Source organism: Rhinolophus hipposideros (assembly GCF_964194185.1).
Source record: "Rhinolophus hipposideros genome assembly, chromosome: 2".
NCBI lineage: Eukaryota > Metazoa > Chordata > Mammalia > Chiroptera > Rhinolophidae > Rhinolophus > Rhinolophus hipposideros.
The window spans coordinates 7196185-7206563 of NC_138048.1; the positions used below are offsets into that span (position 1 = coordinate 7196185).

Below are 10379 nucleotides of genomic sequence, written 5' to 3' on the forward strand. Positions count from 1 at the left end.
TCCCTCCTGGCTTGTAGAGTTTCTGTTGAAAAATCTGATGATAATCTAATGGGCTTTCCTTTGTAGGTTACCATCTTCTTTTCCCTGGCTGCCTTGAGGATTCTTTCTTTGTGATTGATTTTAGACAGCTTCATTACAATGTGCCTTGGAGAAGGCCTGTTGGGATGGAGGTAATTAGGTGTTCTATTTGCTTCTTGGATTCGAGGATCCAGTTCTGTTCACAAGTTTGGGAAGTTCTTATCAACAATTTGTTTGAATATATTCTCTGTTCCCTTCCCTCTTTCTTCTCCTTCTGGTATGCCCATTATTCTTATATTGCTCTTTCTGATAGAGTCAGAAAGTTCTTGTAGAGTTCTTTCATTTCTTTTAAGTCTCAAGTCTCTTTCTTCTTCCGTCTGTGTAATTTCCAGGTTTCTATCTTCGATGTCACTGATTCTTTCCTCCATCTGGTCAACTCTACTACCTAAACTGGTTATTTCATTCTTAATTTCTTCTATTGAGTTCTGAGTCTCCAGAAATTCCTTTTGGTTCTTTTTTAAAGTTTCAATCTCTTTCGTAAAATGCTCATGTTGTCTTCGATTGCGTTTCTGAGTTCATTAAATTGCCTTTCTGTGTTTTCTTGCATCTCGTTGAGTTTTTTCAGAACTACAATCTCGAATTCTCTGTCATTTAAGTCACATATTTCCATTCTTTAAGTTCCTTTTCTGGAGACTTTTCACTTTCTTTCTGAGCTGTCTGTTGCCTTGGTTATTCATGGCAATTACTGATTTATTATTTCTCTTCCTAGACATCTACAGGAGTGGCTTCTGCAACAGATTGATTAGAAGAGGTGTTTCTTTTGTTTTCCAATATTTGTTGGTAGAATGTTTTACTTTCTCTCCGACTGTAGCCTTTTTTTTTCTCTCTCACACAGTAGTGCTATGTTTTCTCTGCACTATTCCAGCTTCTCAGATAATGGGGGGATACCCTGGGAAATGGGCTTCTCCTCTGTTAACAGTTCGCCTGGGGCATAGGGCGCCACGTCCCTGTGGGGATGCGGAGAGCTTTTGAAGCTCCAAAGCTCTTTCTGCACCAGATTCAGAGCCCCTATGTTTCAGCAGTTCTGTTTACTTCTGCAGGGATCCGCCCAGATAGGTGGGACCAGGGGCAGGGCGAGTTGTGAGAGGTGGCCCAGAGCAATGGTGGCAACCACCTCCACAGCCAGTCCTGCTTCCACAGCTCCTTCCCCTTTGCTGGAACTAGTTTGGCTGCGAATCTGTGTCTGCGATCCATAGTTCTTAGAACAGCAAATTTTCTGTTTTTTTGATCTGAACTCCTACTGTTCCGCTTCTAGCACGGGACAGGTGGGGGTTGGGTGAGCTCTGGTTGGGTAGGGAGGGGGTGGCTAGTCTCAGTGCCTAAGGCTTCCGTTCTCCACTCGGCAGTGAGGGCTTAAACCACCATTTTCAGCCTTCTTCCCTCAGTCTTTTCTCCGAGGTCTCTGCCGTGAGTGTTGGGTTCAGCCATGTTATATGCTGTCCCCTCAGCCGTGTGGGACATAAGCAGAGCCCTAGCAGTCTGAGTTCTCCCCTCTCCCGCAGCTGCAGTAGTTCCGGAATGCAGCGAGTCTGGAGCACTGAGCTAGGTCTGCGTCCTGTGCCCGTTGCTCTTTGTCTGCACTTTTCCCTTCCCTCCTCCCCTGCTCGAGCTTTGCTCCCACCTTTAGGTGAATTCAGTAGTGAGCTTATTTGTCTTGCCTCTCTGCTGTGCAGGGAGTCCTTTGTGGAGTTATTGTTGTTCAATTAGTTGTAAATTCCTGGGGAGCTTTGCAGAGGCTCACCTCACGCCACCATTTTGATGACCCCCTTTTCTTAAATCAGTGTGATTTTGTGGTATACCTCATTAAATTTTGTTTTTTCTGCCTTCAGTGAAATTCTCCAAGTACTATAACAATACAAACACAGATGTGGCATATATTAACATACCAGGAAAAATGATTATAAATACATATGGATCCATGCTGCAAAGAGATGATGCAAAGCAAAAACATACACCCCCATGCTACCCTCTCTGTTCGGAAGCACCCCCCACAGAAGGCCCTGCCAAACACAGTCAGAAAGCACACAAAGGTCAGCGTGACTTCTCTGAAGGAGGCAGGCACTGCGTCTGGAACTGGGATTAAGGCTAAATACTAGGGCTGGTTGTGTCAGGTATCAGGGCGACATCAGCCCCCAACGTCGCTGTCTGTCCTGTACGCCTGCTTGTGGAGATGGGCCTCTGTCTCCTCCCGGAAGACCGGCATCCCCTGGTGCCAATGAGAGGCCTCGCTCATGGCCTTGGCCTGGATTCACATGCGGTACTGCTCCGATGTCAGCTCGGGGGCACAGCGCTTCTCGTGCCAGAGGTGGAAAAGGCCAGGGACCCGGCTCCGGGTCACAATCAGGTCGCCTTGCAGGTATTTTTGATAAAGGTGGACGTCTTCTCCACCCCAGCCTTTGACTTCCATGTCAAATCAACCAACGGTCAGAAAATCTAATCGATACTGAGAAGTCATTCCAAAGCCAAAATCTCGCCAAAAGCCAGAATCCTTCTTGTGAACCAGTTGCTGCTCCACAGGAGGAGCACATCCTGACTGGCATAAACAATGGCAGGGTTGTAAAGACTGAACACCACAGTGTAAGACACCTTTTCACCTGGCTCAGCATTTAACCGGCAGCTGTTAAGGAACTCAGCTGAGAAATATATAGCAACATCACAGAAAAACATCAAGACCTCTCCACTGTCCCAAGCTCGCACACCCTCATTTAGTCCTCCTCCGCAGTTAAATTATTCATTCAATGAGATCAAGGTGTAATTGTGAAAATTAGACTCACTTGTGACAGATTCTAGGATGGACTTGACTTTAGACAGTCCTTCTTGGCCAAAATACACCACTGTAAGATGAATCCTCTCGTCCTTATGAATACATACAGCCCTGAAGTTCTGCATAAATTGCACAAATGCTTCAGTTCTTTCGGCAAGCCAGCGGCACAATAATGTTAATAACTAATCTACTAATGTCAATCATCTTGCTCTTCACTTTCATGAGAGGTCCTAAAAGATGGAAGAGGGTCACGTCTCTAAACTCCATAAAGTCTGCTTTCTTAAAGAGGAGTTCATACTGTGTACCCTTGTGTCTCTTGGTGCAATAATCAACAACTCCCCAGTCTGTAATCCACAGGGGTTGCCAGCAGCCTCTGCCCAGGCATGGTAGAAACCTGAGGGCGTCCTGCCCTACAGGGCTGGGCTGCCTTACCGCCCCCACGATGGGCACACTACCGTGCAGACAACCCCATAATATTGTCTTAGAATCCTTTTGTATTTCTGTGGTGTCAGTTGTCACTTATGTATTTTCACTTTCTGATTGTATTTATTTGGGTCCTCTTTTCATCTTGATAAATCTGGTTAAAAGGCTTATCAATTTTGTTCATTGATCTTTTGTATTGATTTTTTTAGACCCTCTTTCTCTAATTTCTGCTCTGATCTTTATTATTTTCTTCCTTCTACAACAAAGCCCATTGTTTGGGCTTTGAGTGCTGTTCTTTTTCTAGTTCTTTTAAGTATAACGTTAGATTGTTTATATGAGGTTTTTCTTATTTTTTAATTAGGCTTATATTGCTATGAATTTCCCTCTTATGACTGCTTTCCCTGTGTTCCATAGATTTGGGGGTCACTGTGTTTTCAATTTCATTTGTCTCAAGGTATTTTTTTGATTCCTTCCTTGATATCATTGTTGACCTATTCATTATTTACTATCATGTTATTTAGGCTCCATGTGTTTGTGTATTTTTCAGTTTTTTTTTCTTGTAATTGATCTCTAGTTTCATACCATTGTGGTCAGAGATGACACCTGATATGATTTTAATCTTAAATTTATTGAGACTTGTTTTGTATCCTAACATGTGGTCTATCTTGGAACATGTTCCATGTGCACTTGAAAAGAATACATATTCTGCTGCTTTGGTGTAAAATGCTCTAAAAATTAATTAAGTCCATCTAGTGTAGTGTGTCATTTAACGCTGCCATTTCCTTGTTGATTTTCTGTCTGGAAGAAATGTCCATTGGTATCTTTGGGGCGTTGGAGTCACCTATTATGACTGTATTACTGTCAATCTCTCCCATTATGTTGCTCAATATTTGCTTATGTACTTCTGTGCTACTATGTTGGGTGCATAAATGTTTACAAGGTTTATATACTCTTGTTGGATTGACCCCTTTATTATAATGTAATCTCCTTCTTATCTCTTATCATAGCCTTTTTTTTAGAGTGTATTTTGTCTGATATACGAAGTCTGACAATTAGGTTCATGAACTCATCCTAGAAAAACTGCTACATACCTCATTGTTGAATATCACGACGATCAAGTTTGAAATACTTCCCTTGATAAGCTATGCACTGACACCAGCACCTAGTCCACTCTTCAAAACAATTTTGGAACTCTTTTTCCAGAATGGCCATCATAGCTGTCATCATATTACCCTTGGTGTCCTGAATGTCATCAAAATGTCTTCCTTTCAATATTTCCTTTATTTTCAGGTAAATAAAGAAGTCATTGGGGTCCAGATCAGGTGAGTGGGGAGGGTGTTTCAATACAGTTATTTGTTTACTGACTAAAAGCTCTATCACAGACAGTGCTGTGTGAGCTGGTGCATTGTCATGATGCAAGAGCCACAAATTGTCGGTGAAAAGTTGAGGTTGTTTCATCTAACTTTTTCATGCAGCCTTTTCAGCACTTTCAAATAGTAAACTTGGTTAACTGTTTGTCCAGTTTGTACAAATTCACAATGAATAATCCCTCTCATATCAAAAAAAGTTAGCAACATTGTTGCAACACGTTTGTGAACTTAATTGTCAGACCTCATATGTATTGCTACCCCAGCTTTATTCTCATTTCCGTTCAAATGAAATACCTTTTCCATGTCTTCAGTTTCAGTCTGTATGTGTCTTTTGATCTGAAATGAGTCTCTTGTATATAGTACATGTATGGGTCTTGTTTTTTGTTATCCATTCAGCTACCCTATGTCTTCTGATTGGAATGTTTAATTTGTTTACATTTAAAGTAATGTAAAGTCTTACCAGAGAGTTGGAAAGACTGTTGAGGTTAAGCTGTTGTTTTCAAACTTTTTGGCCTCAGAATTTGTTTACACTCTTAACAGTGATTGAGGACGCCAAAAAACGTTTGCTTTGGTGGATTCTACCTAGAAATATTTATCGTATTAGAAGTTAACACTGTGACATTAATATCATTTCATATTAACTCATTTTAAAATGATGTTAATAAACCATTACATATTGAAATATAATAAAATCTTTAAGACAGCATCTATATTATCCAAAATTTAAAAAAAATAGTGATAAGAGTGTCATTGTTTTACATTTTTATAATTTCTTTAATGCTTGTCTAAATTGCAGAACTGAGTTCATGTATATGCTTCTGCATTTAGTCTGTTGGGATATTTTGTTTAGACTGAAGTAAATGCAGAAAATCTGGCTTCATGTGGATATGTCCCTGGAAAAGGTAATACTTCTTAGATACCTTAAAAAAGCTTAGGACCCCAGGTGTCCTTTGACCACACTTTGAGAATTACGGAGATGAAGTAATATACAGCTACAAAATATTAAAAAACAACAGAGAAAGCCAAATTTGATTCCTTTTATTGTGGAGTGAAACAAAAAAAATGTGTCAATAAACATTTTATACGTATTTTTGAAGACTCAATTTAACCAGCTTATAGAGCATGTTTTGTTATACTGGTACCTCTATGCTTCTGTTTAAAATGAGGATCCAGGATGTAAATCTTGTTTATACAATTTGAGAAAGAAGAGTGTTCTATCCAATATCATACATAAAACACCCATTGTATGCTTCATTTCAGAAAACAAAATGCCTTTAGTTAAAAGTAATTTCATGTATAAATGAGATTCATGTGAAAATTTTCAATCTCCCTCTTCTCATCACAGCCATTCTGAGCAAGGCCCTTTGGAAAGAAAAATAATCTTTTTAGGAAAGGTTTTTCTTATTAAAAATATATGTAAATATATACACACATCTACACCCAAAAAATGTCTTAGGAAAAATACATTTTCTGTTTAACTGACCTGGTAGTTTGTGTAAGGAAAACATGCAGGCTTGGGCCTGTTTTCACATTTAATTATGATTCAGTATAATGTATGCAGTTGAAGGAAGTTTGATGTGGCATAAAACAGAACCTGGCAGAGCACACAATGTTTCATGAAGCCCTTGGAATCATCCCAGTGCTCTGGTATGCTGGTTATAACCTGCTAATTCGTGGTTGGGCCCACCAGTGTTTTGAAGGGACATTTGCTTTGCTCAGATATGTCAAATCACATCCTATGCAGTAGGGATGAGGGAGTGTGGGACTCTTCCTCTCTCTTGTTTTAATTGGCTTTGTTAAGGCACACAATTTCACAGCTAGTTTGTTAATATCCTACTGCTGCTGTAAGAAACTACTGCAAAGTCATAATTTAGTGACTTAAACAATACAGATTTAGTATTTTGCAGTTCTGTAGGTCAGAAGTCTGCAACAGGTTTCGTTGGGCTAAAATCAAGGTGGCAGCATGGCTGCCTTGCTTTACAGAAACTCATTTTCCTGACCTTTTCCAGCTCCTAGAGGCCACCTGCATTCTTTGGCTCATGTTCCCTTCCTTCATTTTCACAGCCATCATTTTCAAAGCCATTAGTGTAGCATCACTCTGAGCCTTTTTCTGCCCTTATCTAGGAAAGGTTTTCTGTTTTTAAGGATTCATGTGATTAGATTGGGCTCGCTCAAATAATTCATAATAATTCTTCCATCTCAATGTCTGTGCCCTTAACTACATTTGCAAAGTCCCTTTTGCCATGTAAGGTAACATCTTCTCAGGTTCCAGAGACTAGAGCACGGACATCTTTGGAAGCCATTTTTCTGTGTAGCACATTCACCTTAAATCTCATTGACTTTAGTTTTGCTAACCTTTACTTTTAAATCACCAAAGCAAAAATGGGAGGCTAAAAAGAAAGAAGAAATATATAGAAAAATAATGTTGACATCGTTAACTGCCGTCTAGATACCACATATTTAAAAATCTGTTACCCACATATATTTAGGTTAAACTAATAGAAATCCATAATTAATTGTGCTTATTTTATAATCAATTTTACTGTAAGAAATACAAATGTCTGCACTTCACAGTCAGCTCACGTATCATTTGATCCACTGGTTGTTATGGAGATCACCCATTTTAAGTAAATATTAGGTAGTATACAGCTCTACATAAGATGATGTGATGTAAATGAGCATGTGTTCTGGTGTCTATTATTCCTTAAAAATGTGTCTTTTCCTTTTGTTGCTTTGTTTTAGCTTGACCTCTTACTTCATCTCCTTGTGCCCTATAGAACTTTTCAGATATTAGACTGACATACATTTTATATACATATTAAAATGTCTCTAAAAGAAAGGAAACTTTATTTCCTACTCTTTTCAAATTGTTAAAAATCAATATAAATTGTATGAAATCATTCTTAGACAAATTTTAGTAGGTTACCTTAAGTGAATTAACATTATTTTGAGGCTGTATTCAATCTGAAAAATATGTATGCTATTTTCTCCAGCTTTATTGAAGTACAATTGACAAATCAAATTGTAATATATCTAAAATGTCCAATGTGATGATGGCTTGATATATGTACATGTTGTGAGATGATTCCCTCAATCAAGTTGCTTAACACATATATCACCTCACATAGTTACCTTTTGAATAATGACAACCCCTAATGTCTACTCTCTTAGCAAGTTTCAAGTATATAATACAGTATTATTAACTACAGTAACCAAGCTGTACATTAGATGCTCAGAACTTATTCATCTTAAAACTGAAACTTTGTACCTTTTGACCAACATCTCCTCATTTCCCCTATCCTCTCACCCTGGTAACCATTCTATTCTGTTTCTATGAGTTTGACTTTTTTTTTTTTTTTGATGTTCCACATATAAGTGATACCATGCAGTATTTGTCTTTCTCTGCCTTATTTTACTAAGCACAAAGACCATCATGTTCATCATGCTGTTCAAAGTGGCAGGATTTCCTTCTTTTTCATGCATGTTAAATATTGCATACACAATTTAATAGATCTAAGCATTGTATGTAGTTCACCAGTCTAAAAAAATATAATATTAATTACTAGATGTATCAGGTATAAACCACACATAAATTATAAAACCATCATTATTTTATATATATATTATTATAATTTATTGTCAATGCAGAAATCTCCTGGTTGTTGTCATACACATAGATAGGAGTGTGAGTAGGGGAAGGTTACTTAGATCCTCTGAATGAGATTATATTTATTATATTAAAATACAAGTTAAACTAGCTTGGGTAAAAAACAACACACCACTTGCATATCTGTGAAAAGGGAAAGGAAAAAACTAGACCTTAGCTAGACTATGGAACTTAAACAATGTAGGACTCTCTTTCTCTCTTCTTTTCTCTGTCAGTTCAGAACTCATCCTGTAGACTGGCTTCCTCCGTTAGGATATATGGTTACTGAGCATTCCTAAGTTTTACCACCTCTGACACCCACCCACTTCAAAGGACTGATCTTCTTATTTCTATTTCAGAAAAATTCCAAAGGATCATTCTGATTCATTCTGCTTGGGTCGGGTTCTCTATTAACCAAAAACGAAGGTAAAATAAGTTTGGGGAGAAGCTAATGAGGAAAGTAGATTCAGGGATAAGTGACTGGCTTGTTTTGAACATGTTGCTTTTGGAGACAATCTAATTGGCAATATTCAACATAGATAGTGAGATAGATAGACAGTTAATTGTCAGCTGGCTCTATGGAGAGATGATTATAGAAGTGGTGATGATTGAATACATAAAAGGAGATGGATAGCTCAGAGAGCACAGGACAATTAGAAAGGACAAGATTCCCTTTTAGAGTCCTGGAAAACTGATCAATAAAGGAAACTTTTGATGGGAATGCTCTTCCCATATAGGTCTGCATAATTGTAAAGTATAGCATATGAGGTCTGACAATAAAGTTTCACAAACACATCCTAGAAAAAGTGCTACATACCTCATTGCTGAATATCACTATGGTGACCTTTGAAGTACTCCCCTTGGGAAGCTATGCACTAATGCCAACACCTAGTCCACCCTTCAAAGCAATTTTGGAACTCTTTTTCTGGAATGTTCTATCATCAGAGCTGGCATTGTATTACCCTGATGTCCTGAATGTCATCAAAATTTATTCCTTTCAATATTTCTTTTATCTTCAGGTAAAGAAAGAATTCATTGGGGGCCAGATCAGGTGAGTAGGGAGGGTATTCCAATACAGTTGTTTGTTTACTGGCTAAAAACTTCCTCACAGACAATGCCGTATGAGCTGATGCATTGTTGTGATGCAAGAGCCCTGAATTGTTGGCAAAAAGTTCAGGTTATCTAACTTTTTCATGCAACCTTTTCAGCACTTCCAAGTAGTAAACTTGGTCAACTGTTTGTCCAGTTGGTACAAATTCATAATGAATAATCCCTCTGATATCAAAAGAGGTTGCGACATCATTTTGTCTCTTGATTTGGACTGATGAGACGTTTTTGGTCATGGAAAATTGGCTGACTTCCATTGTGCACTTTGACTGTTTCAGGGTTGTGCTGGTATACCCATGTTTCATCACCAGTGATAACATGGCCCAAAACATTGCCTTGCCTCTCCAAAAGGTTTTTGGCAAACTTTGACTCTCCTTTGATTTTGTTGATCAGTGAGCAACTTTGGGACCATTTTTGAGCACACCTTTTTCATGCCAAAATTTTCAGTAAAGATTTTCCTGTTTCTCTATCGATGTTTAATTGGTCTGCAATGCTTCTCACAGTCAGCCAATAATTTTGATGCACAATTCGACAAATTTTGCAATGCTTTCATCAGTTCTGTTCGTTCCTGGCTGCCCTGACCTCTCTTCATCAGTGACGTGTTCTCTCCCCTAAAAAACATGTTTAATCCATTTGTACACTGCCATATTCTTCATGGCATTACCCTCATAAACTTGGACTAACATGTACCTGATTTCACTTCTACTCTTGCCAAGTGTAACAAGAAATGTAATATTTGTTGCTCTAATTCAAGCTCAGACATTCTCCCGATGGCACACAAAAACACGCAACAATAATGAACGCCACTCAACAAGACACCGACACATGTCTACATGAACATAATTGTGAGTAGATAACAACTGATATACCAAGGTTATGAAACCTTACCGAACTGTTTGTACAGTGCTGCCAATGTAAGCACATGGTGCTTACACAAACTTAATTGTCAGACCTCATATACTGAAAAGTATATAAAGCATAAAAAATTACA

General features: G+C 38.5%; 1 pseudogene across 1 annotated transcript; it reads right to left on the reverse strand.

Annotated features, from left to right (window-relative positions):
* Window positions 1–2203: 2203 nt before the first annotated feature.
* On the reverse strand, window positions 2204–4361 carry LOC308506417 (chondroitin sulfate N-acetylgalactosaminyltransferase 2-like; annotated as a pseudogene). Its single transcript has 2 exons — window positions 4357–4361; window positions 2204–3293 (listed from the first exon to the last, which is right to left on the reverse strand). The product of its transcript is annotated as a chondroitin sulfate N-acetylgalactosaminyltransferase 2-like (transcript).
* Window positions 4362–10379: the final 6018 nt, after the last annotated feature.